Raw genomic sequence first — 25,585 nt, 5'->3', positions numbered from 1 at the left:
ACCCTTTTGTCTAAATCATGTGCATTTTGACCTTATCTTTGTATATATAATGTGAGAAGTTGTTTTATACCTAGTTTTTGTCATATTGATGCTTACTTTCCCAGAAATGCTTGTGTTCTAAACATTTTGATATCATCATCACATGTGCAAGAAGGGATATGTAGATTAGAAACTTATGATGTGAAACAAAAAGAAATATATAGAAGCATAATAGTTATGTCTCTAGGAAAAATATTATCCTTTGTGGTTTTTTTCTGTCAAAAAACTATTTCACTTTTACCTGAATATCCCTTTTGAAACTCTAATAATTATTGGGTTTTGCTTTCTGTCTTCTGACTAATTAGAGTAGTAAACACTAGTTTCAAAGTAGCACCATCCTACAAAAAGGACTGAATTTTAATTTTAATTGATTTCATCCATAATATTTAACTTAATTAAATTATTGATTCACACTAGACAGTTCAGCAAGCTCAAAGACAAATAAGGTAATGACAGAAAGCCAAAAGGGAAAAATAATTAGTGCAACCAAAATATAGGAATCCTTTAAGTTGGATCTCTGATGGAAGGAAACATGACATGCAGGAGATACACAAAATAAAACACCCCACACTGAGAAATCAATATACACAGGGAGGAGAATGAATGATTGTCCCTGTGAAAAAATCTGTGCAGCTGGCACCCACCATCTGTGATAACTACATTGTACACAATGTCAAATTAAAGTGAAGTTAGACAGCAGATGAGAGCTCCCTAATCACCTCCCTTTCCAGCTAATATTCCAACCACTGTTCTTAATGGCAAACATTTTTGCTCCTTGCTACCTGCTGCCTCACTCTCACCAACACTTTCGTGACATGCTGTGTAGAAAAGGATAAAAATGGAAAGGGAAGAAGTTTTAGGCACTCGTAATAAGCAGGATTTTTTCAACTTAATTATTCTTGGTCAATTTTTAAAGCCATTTGATGATTGATGCTCAAAATTGTGTTATCACTTTTATTAAATATATTTGATCTTCTCAACAACTGTCGAATAAGTACTATAGTTATTTTTGTTTTTACCATTGAGGACGTTGCAGCTGAGAGGGAATGTTACTTGCCCAAGGTCACAACTACTAAGTGTCTGAGGCAGGATTTGAACCCAGGTATTCTTTTTTTTTTAAGTATTTTTAAATTTTTCTCATTACATATAAGGATAGTTTTCAACATTTGTTTTTGCAGGATTTTTAGTTCCAAATTTTTCTCCCACCCTCCCTTCTGTTCCTCCTCCCCAAGAACAAAAGCAGTCATGATACAGCTTGTATATGTACAATCACATTAAACATATTTCTACATTAGTCATCTTGGTGAAATAAGAATCAGAGCTCAAGGGAAACTTAGTTTTATTGATTAATTCTCTATTTTTCTTGCTTTCAATTTTATTAATTTATCATTTGATTTTCAGTATTTCTAACTTAGTATTTAATTGGGGATTTTTCATTTGTACTTTCTCTAGCTTTTTAAGTTGCATGCCCAATTCATTGATCTCCTCTTTCTCTTTTTTATTCATGTAAGCATTTAGAGATATAAAATTTCCCTTAAGCACTGCTTTGGCTGCATCCCATAGATTTCGGTATGTTGTCTCATTATTGTCATTCTCTTGAATTAAGTTATTGATTATTTCTATGATTTTTTGTTTGACCCACTCATTCTTTAGGATGAGATGGTTTATTTTACAATTAATTTTCAGTCTACCTTTCCATGGCTCCTTATTACATGTAATTTTTATTGCATCATGATCTGAGAAGGATGCATTTACTATTTCTGCCTTTCTACATTTGACTGTGAGGTTTTTGTGCCCTAATATGTGGTCAGTTTTTAAGTATGTGCCATGTACCATTCAGTTTTCTCCAGATAACATATATAACTTTTCTCATATTCTATTCACCTCTTTAACTTCTTTCTTATTTATTTTGTGGTTAGATTTATCTAAATCTGAGAGGGTAAGGTTCAGATCCCCTACTAGTATAGTTTTGCTGTCTCTTTCCTCTTGTAACTCATTTAACTTCTCTGAGTATCTGGATGCTATACCAATTGGTGGATACATGTTTGGTACTGATATTATTTCATTGTCTATCCTTTTAGCAAGATGTAGTTTCCTTCCTTATCTCTTTTAATTAGATCTATTTTTTTATTTTGCTTAGCCTGAGGTATGAATTGCTACCCCTGCTTTTTTGATGTCATCTGAAGAATTATATATATATATATATATATATATATATATTCTGCTTCAATCTTTTACCTTTGCTCTGTGTGTATCTCTCTGTTTGAAATATGTTTCTTGTAAATAACATATTGTAGGATTCTGATTTTTAATCTACTGTGCTATTCAATTCAATTTTATGGGAGAGTTCATCCCATTCACATTCACAGTTAAGATTATTAACTATTTCCCTCCATCCTCTTTGCCCCTTTGTTTGTACTCTTTTTTCCTTCTTTCACCCTATTCCTCTTTACCAGTGTTTTGCTTCTGACCACTGCCTCCCTCAATCTGCCCTCCCTTTTATCAGCTGCCCTTCCTTTTCTCAACTCTTACCCCTTCTGTCCTCCCTTCTATCAATAACAGCCTTTTTCCTTTCCCCTTTTGTTTCCTTAAAGAGTAAGCTAAGTTCCTTTATAACTATTGTAGTGTATTTTATTCCCCCCCCTGAATCAAATCTGATGAGAGTAAGGTTGAAACAATGCTCAAGCCTCCCTTCTTTCCTTCCATTGTAATGTTTTGTTTTTTTGCTTCTTCATATGATGTAATTAACACCTTTCCACCTCCCCCTTCCTCTTCTCCCCCTAGTGTTCTTTTATTCTGCCCCTTATGTTTCTTTATATCATTACATCAAAGTCAATTTTATAACAATACCTTAATAGAGATACAGATCCCTAGAGTTAAAAGTATTATCCTCACTCATAAGGATGTAAGCAGTTTAACCTCATTGAACAACCTTCCCCCACAACCCCTTGTTTACCTCTTTATATTTCTCTTGAGTTTTTTTTTTTTAATTTGGAGATCAAATTTTCTGTTCAGTTCTGGTCTTTTTTTTTTCAGGAAGCCTTGGAAGTCCCCCATTTCATTGAATGTCCATCTTTTCCCCAAAAAGAGAATGCTCAGGTTTTCTGGGTAGTTGATTATTGGTTGTAACCCAAGCTCCTTTGCCTTCCTGAATATGATATTCTAAGCCCTGTGATCCTTTAATGTTGAAGCTGCCAGTTCCTGCACATTCCTGACTGTGGCTCCATGATATTTAAATGATTTCTTTCTGGCTTCTTGGAATATTTTCTCCATCACCTGATAATTCTGGAATTTGGCTACTATTTTACTTGTAGTTTTCCTTTTGGGGTCTCTTTCAGGAGGTGTCCAGTAGATTCTTTCAGTGATGAATTTCTTCTCTGATTCTACGATTTCAGAGCAGTTCTCTTTGATAATTTTCTGGAATATGGTGTCTAGACTTTTTTTTCTTTATTATGGCTTTCAGTTAGTCTAATAATTCTCAGATTATCTCTCCTGAATATGTTTTCCAGTTCAGTTGTTTTTCCAATGAGACCTTTCACATTTTTTCTATTGTTTCAGTCTTTTGATACTCCTTGACAGATTCTTGGTGTCTCATAAGACAGTCATTAACTTCTATCTGCCCAATTTTAATTTTTAAGTCATAATTTTCCTCTATAAGCTTTTCCACCTCTTTTTCCATTTGGATAATTTTTTCTCCCATTTAGCCAACTTTTTTCTGCTTTTTGGACATTTTTTCTCTCATTTGGCCAATTGTATTTTTTTAAGGAATTGCTTTCCTCAGTCAATTTTTGTGCTTCTTTTTGAAGCATAACTCTCATTTCTCTCATTTCTTTTTCCATTTTTTTCTGGACCTATCTCATTTGGTTTTTAAAAGCCTTTTTGAGCTCTTCCAAGAATACTTTTTGGTTTTGAGACAAGACCATCTTCCCATTTAAGTCTTTACTTCTAGGCATTTTGACAAACTCATCTGAGTTTGAGTTTTGGTCATCCCTTTCACCATAGAAACTGTCAATGGTAAGGGTCCTTTTTTTGTTTCTTGCTCATGTTGTAGCCTATTTTTAAACTTATAAAGTTGGAGTCTGCTCCTGGGGCACAGTGGTCACTGTTGCAAGCTTCTCACTGCTCTCAGCTGCCCCACTCTCAGCTGTGTCGACTTGCAGCAGTGTTGAGCTGCCCACTGAGCTGATCTGTCCTGAGCAGAGCTGCCCACTGAGCTGAGCTGTGCTGAGCTGAACAGTGCTGAACCACCATCCCCTTTCATGCAGGTGAGATAGACCTTTCTTGAAGTCTTCTAAATTATTTCAAGTAGGAGGATTGTGTCTCTCTGTCTTTTTGTAGGTTCTATAGTTCCAGAATCTGTTTAGAGGCTTGATTTAGTGTTGTTTTTGAGGGAAACACTAGAAAGCTCAGGCAACTTCCTGGCTTCTCTCCACCATCTTGGCTCCTGAGCCCGGGTATTCTTGACCCTTAAGTCCTATACTTATGTTACTATCCTGAGATAGTAAAGTTACCAGGATCAGTAGCCACTGATGAGATCTGACCAAAATTTGGTGTACACACCAATAAAAGAGTATTTTCTGAGATCTACCTTGATCTCATAATAAAGGTAGACACCACAGGAGATTCAGAACTCTCACCTGCCACTGAATAATTTGAGACAGTTTTAAAATATTTTGTTTAGTTTTACTTTTTAGTAATAGTAAATTATCATTAAATCTATACATTAGTTTTTGATTGAAAGGGGAAGATTCATTCGCTAATTTGGTGTTGTTTTGATTTCATTATTTAAAATGTCATTACTTATCCTCAACTGATTTTTTCAAAGGACTTGAAAGCCCCCCCACCTAAAAATTCAATATTCCCCAAATTACCTGGTTAGATCTAGAAAAAAGAAGTTAAAAATAAGCTTTGGGGGTGGGGTGGGGTAGGGAGGGAGAAGTGGAAGGAGGAATGATGGAGGAGATTACCAGAAAAAGGAATGATTTCTAATACCACAATGTTGAAGGTTCCTCCTGCTCCTCTATCAGGAATCATACATCAAAGATATGCAAGCTCTTTTCCAGTTCCACAGATGTAATCTTTAGCACCATCACATCCTGGATGGTAGTTGGGATGAAAAAATGAAAATAACATTTACTATTTATATATTCAATATTTCTAATTACATGTAAAATTTTAACATATATTTTTTAAATTCTGAGTTCCAATTTCTTTCCCTCCCTCCTTTCCCTATCCCATCCCTTGAGGTGGCAAGCAATTTAATATTAATTTTACAAGTGAAATTATGAAAAATGTTATTTCCATATTAAACATGTTGCAAAACATACACACACAAGCAAAAAAAATACAATGAAAAAAGTATGTTTCAGTCTTAAAAGTTCATCAGTTCTCTCTTTGCATATAGATAGCATGTTTTATCTTGGTTTCTTTGTAATTATCTTTGGTCATTGTCTTAATAACAGTAGCTGAATCTTTCCCAGTTGATTTTCATTATAATATAGCTATGTGCAATGGTTCTGTTTACTTCACTGTCAAGCAGTTCATGTAAGACTTCCCAGGTTTTTCCGACACCATTCTACTTGTTCTTTCTTATGGCATGATAGTGTTCCATCATAATCACATTCCAGAATTTATTAAACCATTCTCTAATATATAGGCATCTTCTTAATTTCCAATTTTTGTTGCCATAAAAATACTGCTGTAAATATATTTTGTACAAATAGGTTCATTTTCTTTTTCTTTGACCTCTTTCAGATACAGACCTAGTAGTAGTGTTGCTGGGTCAAAAGGTATACACAGTTTGATAGCTCTTTGGGTATAATTCCAAATTGTTCTCCAGAATGGTTGCACTACTTCACAACTCAATCAACAGTACATTCATGTCTGAATTTTCTTTTTGTGTTATGTTAACCAATCGGATAGGTGGGAGGTTGTTAATAGGCAGTCAAAACTTCACTAAACTTACATGAAATCTAGGTTTATTGTAAGAGAAATGATCATGAATGTGGAACCAAAGAGGTTATAAACCATGCAGAAGTTTGCATATTTATGAGAGTAGAACAAATAAAGAGGAGAAAACAGAAATCTCCACATAAAGGGGCATGCCAGGGGAGGGTGAAAGATTCATTAAAGATGGAAAAAGGGCAAAACCCCTTCAGAACGGGAGGAACAAAGTGATGGCAAAAAGCACATTCCTTTCTTTTGAGAACTGCTAAACTATGAAGATGGGATGGTTAGCTTTTCTAAATGGAACCCAGTTCGACCAGTAGTTTCCCAGCCTAGCTCAGACTGACTGGTGCATGTCTCCAATGTCAAGGACACAAAGGGAGTCCAGTTTGGGATGCAAAAAACAAATTATCTCAAATGATGATGACTTTGTACTTGACACATCCAGGCAGGGCCTCCTGCATGCTCTGAGTCCAGTGTTTCTGGGGCAGGGTAGGGAACACACAGTGCTTGATATCTGAGGAACAAAAATAAAAACAAACAGTCCATATTCTCAAGAATATAATTTACATTGTTGGAAAATGCCATGTGAACAGATACATTAAAACAAAACATAGACAATGTAAATTAGTAATTTGTGGAAAGGAAGGGATGGGCACTAGCAACTGGATTAACAGGATAGGCCTCATGAATTGAGTTACAATTGAGTGATTCTCAGAAGCAGAGGTCAGGAGGAAGAGCATTATAAACTAGGTAGAAGTGGCCTATACAAAGGCACAGAGATTTAGGTGATGAAATGACATAGATTGGACAGAAAATATGTATGATTGAGTAAAGCTCAGATTACAAGAAGGTAAATAACATCCAGTAACCTTTAAACAGAGGTTGAATATGAAAAGTTTTAAATGACAAAGGACTTTAGATTTTATCTAGGAGTTAATTAAGAACTATGTGGAAGGCAGACCAAAATCAGGGTGATCAACTAAGAGGCTATTTACAAGCTTCCAAAAGATTATGAAAGTTGTGTCAGTAGAGAAAACAGTGTTGCTTCTAGAGATACAATGTAATCAGGTAATATAGTAGAATCTACAAAACTTGGCAACTGAATGGATAGTGGTTGAGGGTAGGACAATGGTAAGAGACTAAAGTTGAGTGTGACGTGCAGGATGTAAACATGGGTGATTAAACATGTGGTGGTATCCTCAAAAGAAAAAAAAAGAAGAGTTAAAAAGGGGGTGCAAGCTCAGGGAAAAGCAAGTTACTTCTGTTTTTAAAATATTGTGTTTCAGTGCCTAAAGAACATCTAGCTGGAAATGATCAATAAGCAGTAGGTGATATGCAAGTGTAATTCAAGAGAGAAATTAAGATGAAATATATAGATGTGAAAGTCATATGCTTAAAGATCAAATCTAAGCTCCTTAAAGTCACAGACTTTTATTTTTCTTTTAGTATGCTTGGTACCTGGAATGGTCATTAGTCCATAGAGAGAGCACAATAAATGTTTGTTGAATGAGTGATTGAAATGATAACTAAACCTGACAAGAAAGAATATGGCTCAAGCTGGACACCTAATGGTTTTAGAATCATGTGCTTTTCTTAGAACTCAAATAATCAATTCCTTCATTGGAAAAATTAAAGGAATCAAATCAAAAGAGGAGAGGTTACATAGCACAATCTGGGATAAGAAATGAGATATTCTGTACTTTTGTTCAGTTTAAAAGTCTCATAAATTTAAAAAATATATATATATATTCTGTCCAAGCACTGGCCCTGGAAATATTCCATTAGCCCCTCTTTTGGATCTATTCCAATATTATTCCTTATAAAACATGCACAGACAATGTGTCCAGGGTACAATTGCAGTAGAAAACCTAACTGGGAAAGGGGTGTAGAAGAGGAGGACCTTGACATAGGGAAGTGATGTTATGATGTGCAGTGAATTGGATTTAAGTGAGGGAGGACTGTGCAAAGTCACCAGCCTCACTCTCTTCTCCAGAACCTTCTGGGTCTAGTAGTAAGATATACATCAGGACGACTGGGGATAGCCCCTGATGTAGTGGGAGACCTGGTACCTTTTAAGGTAAGGTCTTTTCCAGATATCCAAGAAAGTGGTCACTTTTAGGGAAAGATATTTTTCAGTTTTTTTACAGCAAGTAGATTCAGCAAATTCCTCCATCAAATACTGTCAAAATAATGGCATCTTAATGTAGATGGATATGTGTTCAAGGACTTACTTATAACTTATTAAGCATCTGCTATATATGAAGCACTCTGCTGGGGCACTGGGTCTTAATTGCATCATAGGTAAGGGTGTACAGAAACACTGAAAAATATAATAATTTAAAAATATCACCAAAACATCAAATGTTAAAGATGGAAGGGTTCTTAGAGTTTATGTAATCTGCTTATTTTATGGATGAGCAGATTAAACATCAGATATGTGAAATGTTTTAACTAAAGTTATAGAGCTATTAAATGACAGAGCTAGAACTTAAACCTAGGACTTCTGAAAATTTCAATTCCAATTCCATTGATCTTTGCATTAAACCATATGTATTTACACAATATTTTGAACCTTAGACACACTAAAGGATGTCTAATTTAGGGTTATAAGAAGACACAATATACAATATGCAGTCTATTTGCTTTCTTTTCTGATCTGACTTCAGGATTGTATTTATAAAATTGATCATTTGTTTTGTTGGACAGAGCCAGGAAATTTTTCTTCATGTCCTTGTGGATGAATGCTGATCTTGTCTTTCTTGCCACAGACCCTCACCAGATTTGCTATAGTGTTCCCTTACAAACTATTAGAGTTTATTTTGCATCTGTGATACCACTTTCTTCGGCCAGAAGGCACTTATCCTTTATTTTCAATACAGCAAATTATGCTTCATGTATGAACAGATAATACCAGAAATGTCATGCATTATGAAGGCTCTCAATATTAGGCCCTGTTTAATGCTACAAATCATGATCTTAATATATTTTAAGGAGATATTTTATTATTATTATAGAAAATAATTTACTTTCTCTGGGCCTCAGATATAGATTTGATAGAGTTGGATTAAATGGACAATTAGGTGCCTTCTAGTTCTAAATTTATGATTCTTTGAAAGTGACACAGGACATATTTTCTGGGAGGGATTCACTCTTAAGTCTGTCTTTTTTGTGTCTGAGGCAATTGGGGTTAAGTGACTTGCCCAGGGTCACACAGCTAGTGTTAAGTGTCTGAGGCCAGATTTGAACTCAGGTACTCCTGACTCCAGGGCCAGTGCTCTATCTACTGTGCCACCTAGCTGCCCCAAGTCTGTATTTTTTTAAACCTGAAAAATAGGTAAGTAGAATATGTTATTTCTTTTCTTTTCCAGGAATATTTATAGATATATGTGGGGAAATATCCAATTTAGTATCTAAATTTATAACACATATGATTAAGAACCTAATACAATTTATACATTTCCCATGAGGGAAAAAAATTTCCAATCTTTCCAAGGAATTTAATCAAGACAAAAATATTCTATTAAAAGTACTGTTGATGATGATGTATTGCTCCTTGTGGTGTAAAAGCAACTTGTAGAAATCAGATTCCCTATGTTTGCCTGGGATTATACAAAGGTTCCATATGGTTGTGAATCAAATTTCTTATTAGAATCCTGTGCATTTTTTACTATACTATGTTATGAAAATGCTTGGTTTTTTCCCATAAATTAAAAAAAATAGAGAAGCTCAATGAACCAAAATTTCCCATCTGAATTTCTTTTTCATAATCCCTAGCCTACAATATCAATTTTCCTTAAAACTATATAAAATCATGACTAAGCTACAAACATTGTTATTACAGATGCAAGTGACTGACTCCTACTACATAATTCTTAATACATCACAAAAGTTGGATTTCTATAGTCCAGCAAGACTGAAATTTTCTATTGATTTTCTGATAAAAAATATTCCCAGCTGAAAATAAGAATGGAAATCATGTAGTAAACATTATATTATAAGCCATAGTTTCATAATTTAGTTTACTTTCCAGTAATTACCTGTGGACTTTAAATGATTTCCAAGCTCTTGATGTTCATTAGTCATTGAAAATGAAAGTGGCAAGGCAACCAGTAGTGCATAATTTGGAACATTTTTTAACATTTATGAGTTTTTAGCTTGATCAGAAAATAGGAAGGCTGCTTCCCACAGTCAGATCAATAAAGACTCATATTAGAACCTTAATAATAAGATTTTCAAGGAAAGTGATTTAATGTAACTGAAAGTACGACTACAGCAGCTGGTTTCTTACTCTTATACAATAGCTTTATTAACAAGCAGAAGTATCACATTTGCAAATTTAAATTAAAATTATATCATATTTAAATGAAACATTCTTTTAATGGATATCATTAGCTCTATGTCAATAACCATTAATATTTTCAACTATTGTTCAAAGATTTGGGGTTCTAAATGCATTGCTTTTCATTTTGTGATCTTACATAAGATAATAATTTGAATTTACAATTAAAACAGAATAGGAATTAAAATGTCATCCACAAAAATAGCTGACCTTCTGTTAGCAAAATAAATAATTTTGACTAAAATATCAAAACTAAATGTTTTTTCACTCAGCTTTAGTGAACATAATAAGATGTCTTTAGTTTGATATGTCAATCTTCAAACTATATTGAAATACAAATTCAAATAAGACAGCTTGTAAGCTGAATCCCCTTCTCAAAAAGTTCATTAACTGTTAAGATAGTTTATAAATTAAATTCTCAAAATCACACTTGGATTGTATCTTTTTTGCATTAAAAACAAATATGATATGGTATATTTAACATTAAATCTAATGAAATATACATGGGAAATGTAGTTTCTTTGCTAATTTAAATTTAAATTTTATTACATTAGAGTTCTGTGATTATTCATAATTTTGGATATTGTGTTTCATCCTTACAAACTAACACATATCAAGTTACACCATCATCCCTTTTTATTTTTGTGCATTGATTTCATGGGAATCTTGATCTAATAGAGCTCTCCTCTCTGTATGATTATGTACAACATTTACTGTGGAAAGGTAGGTTCATTTTAGCAATACAGTTGATTTAAAAATGGAAGGGACCTTAGAAATTTTCTGGTCCACTCTCTTTACCATACAATTGAGAGAAACAGGGCCCTGAAAAGTTGAGTTGCTGAATGGCATAAAGAAAAAAAGGGTAACTGAACCAGGATTTAAATTCAGGTCCTCTGACACCAAAATCTAGCCCTTTTCATTATAATACACTGCTTTTCTTCAACCAGTTTTATTGCCTAATGAGGAAAGAGGAAATGAAAGCAACTGGCTTTTTTGTAACATAGTATCATTGTCATGAGAAAAATCATATAGGAATAACAGGAGGCAAAAAAAGAGATGGGATATGTGTATATGTATGTATAGACACATATATATATACATACATATACACATGTGTGTATGTATAGCAGTGATAGTAGGAGTGAAGGGGGATACTTTTAAAGGAATTAAGAAAAGTAGGGGAATAATAAAGAGGCAAAATCTTGCTACTTATCTTGAAATACTAGAATAGAAAGTCCATAGGCTAGGCCCCACCTGAACATGTGTTCCTGATAGAAATCCTAAGAAGAGTAGTTTTAGGGACTTCTAACACTGCTGGATCCCTGAGTGAAGAGATTTTTTTGTTTTGTTTTGGTTTGTTTTGGTTTTTTGGTTGGCAAGTTTATTTTATTTATTTTTTGTAATAAACATTTTTATTTATAGTTTTGGGTTCCAAATTTCATCCTTCCTCCCCTCCCTTCCCTCAACCCCTCCCTGAGGTGGCAAACAATCAATCAGATATGGGTTATACATATATGATTATGTAAAGCATTACCATATTTGGAATTTTGTACAAGAAAACTTGATTAAAAGAAAAAAATGAAAGGAAGTGAAAAATATCAAGCTTCAGTCAGTGTTCCATCAATATCAGTTCTTTCTTTGGAGGTAAATAGTATGTTTCATCAATAGTTCTTTGGAATTGTCTTGGATCATTGTATTGTTGAGAATAGTAAAGTCATTCACAGTTCTTCATCAACCAATATTGCTGTCTCTGTGCACAATGTTCTCTTGGTTATGCTCACTTCACTATACATCATTTCATACATGTCTTTCCAGGCCTTTCTGAAGTCGTCCTGCTAGTCATTTCTTACAGCACAATAATAAAATGAAGAGGTTTTTGTTTTCATACAGATTTAAAATAATCCCTTCATCTAAGTGACTCATTCTTTGGTTTTTGTTTGTTTGTTTTGTTTTGGTTTTTTGCCAGGCAATGAGGGTTAAGTGACTTGGCCAGGGTCACACAGCTAGTAAGTATCAAGTGTGTGACGTCAGATTTGAACTCAGGTCCTCCTAAATCTAGGGCTGGTGCTCTATCCACTGTGCCACCTAGCTGCCCCCTAAGTGACTCATTCTTACAGATAATATACCTACTTACTATTTTTTGTAATACCTCAATATAAACAGATATGCTAAGAAATTGCAACTACAAGAATAAATTACCAACAAAGAGCAACACAGTACCTCTTTTAATGGCAAAATATAGATTATTTTAATGATAACATATAGATATATATGTATTCTTGTTGGTATCATTCTTTTGTTCCAAAATCAAGTCTGTTTCACTTCCTGCATGTTTGTTAACATAATAGTAAGGGAACTGCAGCTGCATCCTAGGTGTGAAAAAGGTTACAGGTATAGCAAAGATCCTGGAGAGTACGCCAAACTCCCACATGTGTTAATGCTACCTAGGCCTGGTGGTTTTGCACAAATCAAAGCAGAATTTTCATTTCCAGTGCTTAAGAACAAACCTTCATATCACTGTATTCACAGAACTATTTAACAGTGGGAGAGGGAGAGATAGAGACAGACAGACAGAGACAAAGATGAACAGCAATAGAGAGAAACAGAAACATAGAGGCAGGGAAAGAAAGAGACAGACAAGGAGAAGGAGAAAAGATAGGTAATAACTTGCTTTAGCAATATAGTTGTGCTATTCTCTAAATTTCTGTAACCAATTATCTTAATTTTTTTTCTATGAGTATTTTCCAGTTATTAGATCATAGGAACATAGGCTTAAGTTGGAAGTGAGCTTAGAGAACATACATTTGGATCTAAATATTGTCATACAGAGAGTCACCATGTTGGCCTCATGGCTGATATATTCCTACAGTTGCAGTTTCCTAGAATGTGTGTTTATATTAATATTTATATTATGCCTTCCTTTTACAGAGAAAACCTGAGTGTATCTAAGTATACATTGCAACAGTGGGTAGGAATCTTTTATCTTTCATAGTACCTCATCAGCAGAAATATCTTTGAAAAATACTTTATGAAATCATTCCCCCCCCTACATATGCTTCCTTACCATAGCCTTGGGATTTTAGATAATTTGTGTATCAATCTAAACCACTATGAGGTGATATAAAGAATAATGGAGTTGGTGTTAAAATATCTGAATTTTACGCCTAGCCCTGCTACTTACTATTAGCTATCTGGCCTTCAGATAAATAATTTAATCTTTTGGTGTCTGATTTTCTAATCTGAAAAAGGGTAATAGAAACTCAGTTCATTGGATAACAATGAGTATACATTAAGATAAATTATATGTTCACTACATAGTATTTCAGAATTTCACAGAATCATAAAATTTCAATCAATTGAGAGGAAACTCAGTACTTGTCTATTTCATTCATTCCTAAAAATGAATTCCCTTGGGGGCAGCTAGGTGGCACAATGGATAGAGCGCCGGCCCTGGATTCCTGAGTTCAAATCTGACCTCAGACACTTGAAACTTACTACCTGTGTGACTCTGGGCAAATCATTTAACCTCAATTGCCTCACCAAAAAAAGAAAGAAAGAAAGAAAGAAGGAAAGAAAGAAAGAAAGAAAGAAAGAAAGAAAGAAAGGAAGGAAGGAAGGAAGGAAGGAAGGAAGGAAGGAAGGAAGGAAGGAAGGAAGGAAGGAAGGAAGGAAGGAAGGAAGGAAGGAAGGAAGGAAGGAAGGAAGAAAGAAAGAAAGAATTCCCTCAAAAATTTACTCAAAATGTGTTTCTCTAGCCTTTATTTAAACATCCCTAATGAAGGAGAAGGTAACACCACCTGAAGCAGCCCATTCAACTTTAGGAGAGCTAAAAATATTTGGACATTCCCCCCCGTTGATCAAGTTTAAATTAACTTCTCTGCAATCCCATCCCTTGTTCCCACTTTAATTCAAGTAGAATAAGTTTGATGGGATTGACTTCCATAAAACTATCCTTAAAATACTTGAAGATAGCTATCTTGTCTCCTCCACATGTTCTCTTCTCCAGGTCCAGCATCCCTGGATCCTTCAAATTACCCTCATCTAGAACTTTATCCTACTGGTCATCTGCTTTTGAACTTTCTCCAGCTTACTAAATCCTTTTTTCAAAGGTGGAACCTCAAACTAGAAACAATACAACGGATGTTGTCTGGCTCGGGAAGAGAGCAGAGGCTCTCTCAACTCCTTATTTCTGGACACTAGACATCATTTAATATAGCGTAAAATGAAGTTGATTATGACATTGTTGATTTAGGTTGAGCTTGAAGTCCACTAAAACTTCAGCTTATTTTTCAGATGAACTACTTCTCCATCTTTTACTTTGAAAAGTTGTTTTTTGTTAAACTAAAGTAAAATTTTCAATATTTATCACTATTAAATGCAACATGAGTTCCTGAGATATATTATGATCTGAGCGTATCAAGATGCTTATTTCATTAGGATTCTGACATCTTGTGCGTTAGCTATCCCAACCAGTTTGGAGTTATCTCTAAACCTTGTAAGTATACCCTCTATTGCTTTAACGAAATCATGGCCAAAAAAGGGAGAACAATAATAATAAATTCCCAGAATCCTTTGATAAAGTTAGTCTTCTGGAACCACCAATGACAATTTTTGTTCTCTGGTTACTCAACCATTTTCAAATCCATATGAACATATATTTATTTAACCTACATTTTTCCATCTTTTCCACAAGAGTAAAGTGAGGGACAAAATCTAATTCTTTGTTAAATTGAGTTTAATATTTTGAATACAGTGAACATGTAAAGACATACTGTTATATTTCATAGGTAAAGTATCAGACTTAAATTACAAAAAACCTATGTTCAAATTCCATATTTTATATGTATAACTTTTGTGACCATGTAAATGTCATGTAAACTCTCTGAGCCTCAGTTTTTTTCATCTGGAAATAATTATTGGTGCCTACCTAACAGGGTTTAATATAGTTAAAATGAGATAATGCTTTTGAATTTTAAATCTACATTATATCTTATATTATAACCTCACACTCATATTCCCTATTGAACACATAAATGTGGTGAAAAGATTTGCAAAGGCATCAACTATAGTGAATTTTACTACTTTTATCACAGAAATTCACTTACATTTATCAATGTTTTGTTTCTGAATTTTTAGTTAAAAGCTCCTTTGTTTATTTAGCCAGCAATGTGTTATGTTAAAAAAAATGCTAGATCTGGTGTCAGGAAGACCTGGTTTTGTATCCATCCTCTGACCCTTGCTAATTGTATAATCTTGATTGCTTCACTTAAATTCTCTAAGCCTCAGTTGAAAGGAATAACAAAATCTGAAATGTCTATCACACAGGGTTTATGTATGCACAGGTTAAATTATATAAAGCACTTGCAAATTCTAAAATAATATATAAATATCAGGAATTTATTATGATTATAATCTTATCATAGGATTACAGATATAGAGTTTAAAGACACCTCAGAGACAACCTAGTCCAACCCTTTCACTTTACAAATGAAGAAAACTGATTACCAGAAAGATTGTGACTTTTCTAATCACATAAATTTTAGACACAAACATATGCATATACATGTATATACATATAAATATATTCAAATATGCATATACATGTATGTATGTAAACACACATGCATACATATACTAGAAGTAGGATTCTAACCTGCATTCTTTGATTCTGAATCCAGTACTGTTTCCAGTGTCCTCTCCTTTTGATTTATTTTAAAGTTCAAGTATCCTGGGTTTATTAGCTTTTCTCTCTCTCTCTCTCTCTTTCTCTGACTCTTTTTTTGTCCTGGTTTCTCTGTCTCTGTCTGTCTCTGGCTCTGTCACTCTGTCTCTTTCTCTCTGTCTCTATCTCTGTCTCTGTCTATCTAATTCTCTCTCACACACAGAGTAGCATGTAGCAGTTACAGCTAAGGCTACTTAATGTAAATGAATAGACAGTCATTATCATCCCCCATCATACATAAAGCAGTTGCTCACTTTCTATATATGTATCAAGAGAAAAAAAATATTTGGGTAGCAACTTAATACACCTGGAAAAGTTAATTTTCTTTTAATTTCTAAGCATGGATTTTTAGTAGAGCACTAAAACAGAATTCTCCCAATTTTCTGTTTGAAGGTGGCATGAACTAATTTATATCTGTGGGTGGGAGGAAGGTTAACCAAAATTGGACCCCTAAAATTCTCAATATCATACAGTACCCCCCACTATACTCAAACAAATGCTTGTAATGTTACATATTAACTCTGAATAATTAACTTACTAGCATCACAATTTAAATCCAGTGCTACAGCTTGAATGAGTTATAAAACTTAAAAAGAGAGCTTTTAAAGAAAAAAAAATATTTTTGAGCAGAATTTAAAATCATATTTCAATCTCAAAGGAACTTTTAAAAAGTAGTGCTTTAGGGGCAGCTAGGTAGTGCAGTGGATAGAGCATAGGCCCTGGATTCAGGAAGACCTGAGTTCAAATCCAGCCTCAGACACTTGACACTTATTAACTGTGTGACCCTGGGCAAGTCATTTAACCCCCCTTGCCCTGCAAAAACAACAAAAAAAGTAGTGCTTTATTTTCCTTTTCTCTTCTGTGGAACAATATTATCCTTTTCCCCCTGTTATTTATTCATAAAATATCTGCAAATGATAATTGAAAAACTTCAAGTTACACGTATTAGTTTCAGAAACACCATAATCTCTTTACTCTGTGGATACTTACAATGGTAAAGTTGCAAATCCATACTTAGTTGAGGTTTGGCTGTAGAACTGACTGTACCCCTGAGTTTCTCTATTCTCACACTTAAATAGTTGTTATGTTCTCTGTCTTGTAAAATAATGTTGTTTGAGAAGCTTTTAAGCATAACAAATGTATTTTAGCTTGCTTAATGTCAGACATGGACCTGCATTATAGCAGAAGTACTTTAAATGTCTAAATGTCAACACAAATCAATTTTGCAAATGTCAGCCTGGCATTAATGAAAACTCAACGCTCTCATGAAAGATGCCCTCTTAATTCATAGTTAATGTTACAGAATATCTTTCACATCATGGCCATTTTCAAACAGAAGTCTTGGCAGCTGCTTTTCTCATTAGGAATTCAGTTTCATTTTTGAGGAGCATAATTTGCAAAGTTCTATATGATAAAGGGATGAAATATTTATTTTTGCACTGTGTTAATTTGCAGGTATTTAAAATATGGCTAAATGATGTGTATATACTTTATGTATATATAAGGTATATACACACATATTATATTTGTGTGCATTGTAGATCTAGATAATAGCTTTTAGTCACATTCTCATTCATCTGAACAGAACTATACTATCTCTTTCTAGAAATTTTCTTTTTATATGGTATTGATATATTTATAATTTAGTGAATTCACCTTGTAATAATCCAAATTTTGGGTTAAGACCAAAAAATCCCTCAAGTGAAAAGGCACAAAATGATTATCACTATTCATGTCCTTTACTTTTAGGTAAAGGAGTATTTTTAACTTTGATAATATACGTAAGAATCATGTAAATGTTTTGTTTTATTTTTAAGTGCAATACAAAGATGGGATGAAAGAATATGAACCTTTGATTTGATATGGTAATTTCCTCCATTGATAAACACTAAATGGGCAAATTTTCTTTACTTCTTCAGTGAAACCTTCCTATATTTATAACAGAGTATTGTCTGGTATAATGAGAGATTGCATGATTGTCCACTACCATAGATTAATTGGCTTTTTTTTAAAGAAATGGAAATTTCATAATATAGTTTGGATAGATTAGAATGTACTCTTTAAAATACTTGAAATGAGTCTGAATCCACTATAGTAGATCAAATAATGTAATTGGAAGTTTTAAAATGTCATATTGATAGTTCTTTTTTCTTATTAAATAATCTCTAAATTCCCTTCTAGTTTGAACATTTTGTGATTCCACTAGCTTACACATGTTTTCCATGTAAGCTTTGAGGATACTTATCCCAACTTCTACTCCCACAGGTGAACAATGTTCCCAGGGATAGGCTGGCCACATCTCTGGCTCAAACTTCAAAGTATAACACTTGAGAAGTCAGGGGTGACTCCTTAATGTCATTAGCTTGAGAACCTATTATTGTTCTTCTCCTCAATATTTGTAATTTAGAAAAATTTAGTCAATCATTCTTACATAGTTTTCACAAAGGGGTATTTATTAAGGGGGTATGTTCCAAATAATTGTTTAAAAAATTATCCCCAAAAGCTTGTGACACATTCTTCCTCAAGTACATTAGTCTAAAGGAAAGAGAGCACACTTTCTCTCATTCATATAGCTATAGATCTGATTCCATAATCATAAAGTTTGCCAGAGAGTGATTATCTATTTACTTATTGTTTGTTTATCTATTTGTTTTTGCCATAGTCCCTCTCAAAGACAATTGCTTCTGTATTGTGGAAGGGTTATAATCTGTGTCCCTGGATGGAGCAGCACATCAATACAATTAAAGGCCCAAGAAGTGTTGAAGAAATATAATGAAGTATCGATTGATGGTTTATACTTCAGTTGGCTATTAGGAAGCTTGGAGAACTGTTTCATGACTTTAATTGTGAGTATAATAAAATAGTGAACAAGAATCCTAAACCAAAAGATAATTCACTTTAAAAAAAAATCCAAATCATGATTTCATGTAATTACTTCAAGTTTGTTTCTCTGTGTATACTTAAGCAACCATTATGTATTTGTATACAAATCTCTGTTGTAAAGCCAAGGCTATTGACCCCTAAACACTTGTTCATTTAGATTCTCCATACTGCATTAATTTACTCTTCATGACAAATGGATTGTTTTTCCTGTTAGAAGTAACCAAAGGTAGCTTAAGCAGCATTCTGTCAGTGCATTGGAATTCTAAACAATATACATTCCACTGTGCTCAAGTGCTGTTAAGGTTCCAACTGCATAATAAAGGAATTTTTTATACCACCTGCTACACATGTTCTTGTAAATTCTGGGTAGGAACAACTATCAGTGTCATTATAAAAGAAGGCATTTAAAACCTCTTATTATTTGTTTTGCTGCCTCTAAGGAAACCAAAAAAGATTTTATTAGCCCATGAAAAAATGCCCTTCCAAATGAGTGCAGCTGGCTTCTATGAGTGGCATATCTCACCTGCATTCCATTGGCAAATGAATAGGAACATGGTGAAATGAGGGGAGTCTGATGGTATTTAGCAGTTTTTATTCAGTTTTTAGAATCCTGTAAACTAGGACAATGTTGGTTTCCACATTCCTTCCAACCGTCAGAAAAGTAGAATAAGTTGGTATACACTATTAAACATGAATAAATATTTGTTGATTGATTAAAAAGGAATAAGTTATTTGAATGACAATGCATTTTTCAGGATTATATTATAAAGTTATGCTGTTAGGTTTTGTTTGCTTTTGTTTTTTCTACATCTTCCTTTTCTTTCCATTTTGTTCTATAGCATAAAGTAATATTGTACCTGGGTAGTTTATTCCCATGGCTACATGTGTCCTTGAATCAGAATATCAAACCAATTACTTTCAATGGGAATGCTTAATTCAGAAGTTAGGCAGAGTTATCATTTGCATGTTAATAACTGCAATGTAAGGAATGGATTATAGTTTACATAATTGAAGTTTAATTGATTCTTCAGCTTGCACTTCAATTATTAATGAGGGTTGATCATTTCTATTCATCAGAGAAACTTCATGATGAGGGAAATATTGCTAAAGCTTCAGAGGCACTATCTTTGAGAGTTGAGGTTTAAGTGGAAGAGCTTTTAGACTTTTGCCCAGTACTGCTTTGAAAAACCCAAATAAATTGAAGAATCCTCCCTATTTTTTAACAGATACAAAAGAAAATGATTATCAAATGTTCTTACTTGGTATTTCACCCTTCAGTACCTCTCTAAACTCCAGTTTAAGTATGTTTGAATATTCTAAAACAACAACAACATCAATAACAACAAACAACAACACCAGAGAGTCTTTCAGTATTGGTTAAAGGGGTTGAGAGATGAAAGGGTTGGGAGATGTGGGGGAAAGTTTTCAGGATTTTACAATGGCCATGAAAAGGATGTATGGTTATTACCTCCATCAAACATTCCATTTATCAATTTCTAAAAGGGTCTGTGGATAGGTTTCAGGGGGGTTTGCAATCTTGGAAAAGAAACAATATTACATTTTTATTTTCCCTGACCTCTAACTGCTACAAAGCTTTTTAGACATTGTTAAGAAGAAAAGCAGAATCATTATTCTGAGGAATTTAAAGGTTTCACCAAATTGGCAAAAGGATACATGATGTATATAAAAGGTTATGTACCACTGTCCTTATCCATTTATTACTGAAAATATTAAATATATTTTTGTAGTTGAATATCAGTGTTGAATTGCCTTTAATAACTGTGGAGTTTATGCAATGTGTAAGTAATTTGATACCTAGTCCCTAGAATCTCTGCCTGTGTGACTTGCGTAGATCATTTAGTGCTGTTTGAGTCTTCATCTGAACTGATATTTCTGAGATCCTTTAAGGTGCTATAGCTTGTGTCTTCTGAAATCACAACACAGTCCAATATAAAAGCATGTAGTGATCGACATTTGAATTTCAATGACTCATGAAAGATGTGATAGTGGTTTGCTACCATGAAAGACTTCTTGTAGGACTTCAGTTTCCACATCTTTCAGTTTCTACATGCGGTGAATAAAACCATTTGTGGTCACCCTATTTCTATCCCAATAGTAGAGGGAATTAGCTAGGGTTTATCACATATTTGTTACTTAGAAATTAGGGGCTACTGCACCAGTTTGGGGACATTAGCCTAGCTAAAATCTAGGGGAGAGACAGAGAGAGAACTGGGCCTCTTGGCTCCTCTTCCATGTCCCCCAGCCAAGAGAGCAAGTGTCTGTGCAAGCTTGCTGAGGGCAGGGGCAGAGCCCACCCATATTGGTTCACTGGATTTGAGGGTGGTTCAGCACCATCATGCTGAGGTCAGAGTCCAGAGAACAGGTCCTCTGGCAGGAACAAGGTTTTCAGGTAGGTGTAGTTTTGAATGAGGTAACTTCCTGACTCTGGGTTGACCTTAAGAAAGGTCAGTCCAAGCTCTTTCATTGAGGGCCCCCAGCAAGTCCCAAAACTTATTATTATTAATTTTCTCACACATCTGTGATATCATAGTTATTTGTTAAATCATTTTATAGTGTTTTGTAAACTTGTATGATGCAAAAAACAAAAGACAAAACACTGAACAACATAAAAATCTCAATTCCAGCAGCTGATTTTACCATCGATTTGTTGTGTTACATTTGGAAATGATAATTTCTGTTTCATTTTAGTTATTTGTATTTTTTAATGTTTTTTTATTTTATTTATTTGTAAAATGAATCTAGGATCAAAAGAAATAATTGCTGTAAAAACTTGTTGAAAGGTTTGTGTCTGTTTTGTGGGGCAGAAACTTCACACCAGTTATTTCATCTGTGAGAAGAGTGACTAATGCGGAACTTTCACTAATACACATTGTCAAGATTCTATTACTTGCAGTATCCATAGGGAGCTTCCTGGAATATTATAGATTAAATAATGTCTATGGTGAAATGGCAGAGATGTTTCAAAAGCAAGATGAGAATTTCAACTTTGATGATTATCAGGCTAGCCCTCTAGGAACTTTACTGTTTTGGTTTGGTTGGTTGGTTTTTGTTTCTGTTTTTGATATTATGTATTTAGAACAAAATGGACAACAAAATAAAAAAAAACCTTTCCTTTATTTGCTTTATGTATACCAATATTTTCTAACATATTGTAATTTTTATTGTTTCAGTAAAGCAGTCTAAGCTTCTAAATATATATGTATAGTAGGAACATGATTACCTTGAAGATTAATTTACATATCCATGATAGAAAAATCATGTCAATCAAGTTAAAAAAATTTTAGTCTTATCATTGTAGGTATTTCCCTCTCCCCAATGTGGTAAAGATCTATTTTTTCCTAAGTGGAACTAGATATTTCTTTCCTTCTTTCCTTCATTCTTTCTTTCTTCCTTCTCTTCCTTCCTTCCTTTCTTTCTTTACGTGGGGCAATGAGGGTTAAGTGACTTACCCAGGGTCACACAGCTAGTAAGTGTCATGTGCCTGAGGTCAGATCTGAACTCACGTCCTCCTTAATCCAGGGCCAGAGCTTTATCAACTGTGCCACCTAGCTGCTCCCTGGAACTAGATATTTAAAGATTGGTCACTTTACTCAGTAGAGGAAGATGTTCTTGCAATGTGATTTGTTGTTGTTGTTGTTGTTGTTGTTGTTATACAAAAACTTCCTTGGGAGGAAAGTCCTTCTACTAATGCTGGTAAATATCTTCACTGAAGCTTATGCTAGTCTGAGAGTTGCCTAGAACACTGAAAAGAGAAGTGGCTAACCTGGCCAGAGTCACAAAGCTAGTTTTTGTCAGAAACAGAATTCAAACATAGATCTTTTTGAAGCTGAGGCTCTCTATCCAATACACCAAGTTGTCTCTAAGGTACTCATTTTCAAAATGCTTTACAGAAATAATCACCTGCTGTGGGTACTTGTACTACTTTCAACAATGGCCAAGTAATTGATTTCCCCTGCCCCTCACACAATAAGTTTGAAATATATGTGTGTGTGTGTATATATATATATATATATATATATATATATATATATGTAAATAAAATAGAGCTAAAGATTTTTTCTTAAACACTGACTTAGAGAGTTGCTTCAGTTATATAGGGGTTAAGAGACTTGTGTAGTGTCTCAGGATGACAGCATTTGAGGCTTTAAAGGGACCCTAATGGCCATTCATTAAATGCATCTTCACTATAATATATCCCCAAATGGTCTTCCCAACTCTGTTTGAGAATCTCTAAGAAGGGCAAAACCCCCACCTATCTAGGCAAGCCACCTAGCCATAGAGTGTCATGGTGACATTTTAAACCAAGGTTTTCTGGTTTCAAATACAGCAATGCCCTCTATTATGTAACATTATCTTTTTCAAATGATATAATAGGATAATACAATCAAAAATAAAAATATACTTAATGCAGGCATATTAACTTTTGTTTGTATTCATATATATGTATATATAGTTGTATAAATTTTCTCTATTTTAAGAACGTTCCTCTGTAATTTTAGTGAAATTAATCTTTGCATGAAGCCTTATGTTTTCTCATTGCCTTAGATCTTTAGTAATTAGACTTTTATTGACATTTATTAATAGAAGCTAATATGAGGAAGTATGCCTATGACATCTAAAATTTTCCTCCTCTGAAGGATCTAGTTACCTTCTAAGCCTATAGAAGAAAAAATAGGAATCGAGCATTGTAATGAGGACACAGCTGCCCCAGGTTATAATCAAAGTGATAAACGTTGATCCCTATGGACTGAGATTAGTGCTGGGTGGACACAAACTCTGAGAGGTAGCCAAAAAGTGAGGAGATATCGTTTTCCCTGATGCTAATCAGAGCTGATAATCATTGACATACATCCTCTCATTCCTTTACTAAATTAAATGAGTCCATTTTTCTCACTTAATAGTATTTTTTCAATTACATGTAAAGATAGCTTTTCATTTTTATAAGATTTTGAGTTTCATATTTTCTTCCTCCCTCCCTCCTGTACCTCCTTTGTAAGACAGCAAACATTCTGATACAGATTAAATATGTATAATCATATTAAACATAGTTCCACATTAGTCATGTTATAAAAGAAAAATCAGAAAAAAAGTGAAAAAATCACAAGAAATGGAAAAAAAACATGCAAAAAAGACACCAGAGGTCTGTCTCTGGATGTGGAGAGCATTTTCCATCATGGAATCTTGGAATTGTCTTGGATTATTGCACTGCATTGCATTGCTAAGAAAAGCTAAGTCTATCATAGTTGATCACTGCCCAGTTTTGTGTTCTCCTGGTTCTACTCATTTCATTCGGGCATCCATTCATGCAAATCTTTTCAGATTTTTCTAAAATGTGCCTACTCATCATTTCTTGTAGCATAATAGTATTCCATGGGGCAGCTAGGTGGCACAGTGGATAAAGTACCAGCCCTGGATTCAGGAGGACCTGAGTTCAAATCCAGCCTCAGACACTTGAAACTTAGTAGCTATGTGACCCTGGGCAAGTCACCACAACTTGTTCAACCATTCCCCAATTGATGGGCATCCCTTCAATTTCCAATTCTTTGCCAACACAAAAAGAGTTGCTAGAAATATTTTATATATGTAGGTTCTTTTTCCCTTTTAGATACTCTCTTTAGGATATAGATCAAGTAATGGTATGGGTGGATCAGAGTGTATGCACAGTTTTGTAGCCCCTTTAGGCATGGTTTCAAATTGCCCTCTAAAATGGTTGGATGAGTTCACAATTCTACCATCAATGCATTAGTGTTCTAATTTCCCCACATCTTCTCTAGCATATATCATTTTCCTTTTCTATCATATAAGGCAATCTGATAAGTGTGAAGTGGTATTTCAGACTTGTTTTGATTTTCATTTATGTATTCCATAGTGATGTAGAGCATTTTGTTCATGTTATAATAGATAGCTTTAATTTCTTCATTTGAAAACTGCCTATTCATATCCTTCGACCATTTCTGAATTGGGGAATGACTTGCATTCTTATAAATTTGAGTCATTTCTCTATATATTTGAGAAATGAACATTGAGTCTAAAAATTGTTTCCCAGATTTCTGTTTTCCTTCTAATCTTGGTTATATTAGGTTTGTTTGTGCAAAACCTTTTTAATTGAATGTAATCAAAATGATACACTTTGTGTTTCATAATGTACAACAGTTATACAATAGGCACATTAGAAAAGGAAGGAATAATTTACTTGTCAGATCTATGGAGAGGGGAAGAATTTATGACCAAAGATGAGATAGAAAATATTACAAAATGAAGCATAGATCATTTTGACTACATTCAATTAAAAAGATTTTGCACAAAGAAAATCAGTGCAAATAAGATTAGAAGGAAAGCAGAAAATGGAAAAAAAATTACATACAGTGTTTCTGGTAAAGGCCTCATATCAAAAATATATAGAGAACTGAATCAAATATGTAAGAATACAAGTCATTTTCCAATTGAGAAATGGTCAAAGGATATGAACAACTTTCAGATGACATAATTAACACTATCAACAGCCATATGAAAAAAAATGTACTCAATCAGTACTGATTAGAGAAATGAAAATTAAAACTACTCTGAGGTATTACCTCACACCTATCCAATTGGCTAATATGACAAAAAATGGAAATGATAAATGTTGGAGA

At 33.9% G+C, this 25,585-nt stretch overlaps 1 protein-coding gene across 1 annotated transcript in view; it reads left to right on the top strand.

Moving 5' to 3' along the window:
• CDH18 (cadherin 18) overlaps positions 1-25,585 on the top strand; it is a 1,453,365-nt gene that overhangs the window by 139,242 nt on the left and 1,288,538 nt on the right. The window contains exon 2 of the mRNA XM_043968707.1: positions 18,712-18,895. The gene's annotated coding sequence lies outside the window, so the exon portion shown is untranslated. The remainder of the gene's footprint in view (positions 1-18,711; positions 18,896-25,585) is intronic.

The sequence above is a fragment of the Dromiciops gliroides genome, chromosome 1, assembly GCF_019393635.1.
Source record: "Dromiciops gliroides isolate mDroGli1 chromosome 1, mDroGli1.pri, whole genome shotgun sequence".
In the NCBI taxonomy this organism is placed as follows: Eukaryota; Metazoa; Chordata; class Mammalia; order Microbiotheria; family Microbiotheriidae; genus Dromiciops; species Dromiciops gliroides.
This window is presented reverse-complemented; position numbering and strand designations above follow the sequence as displayed.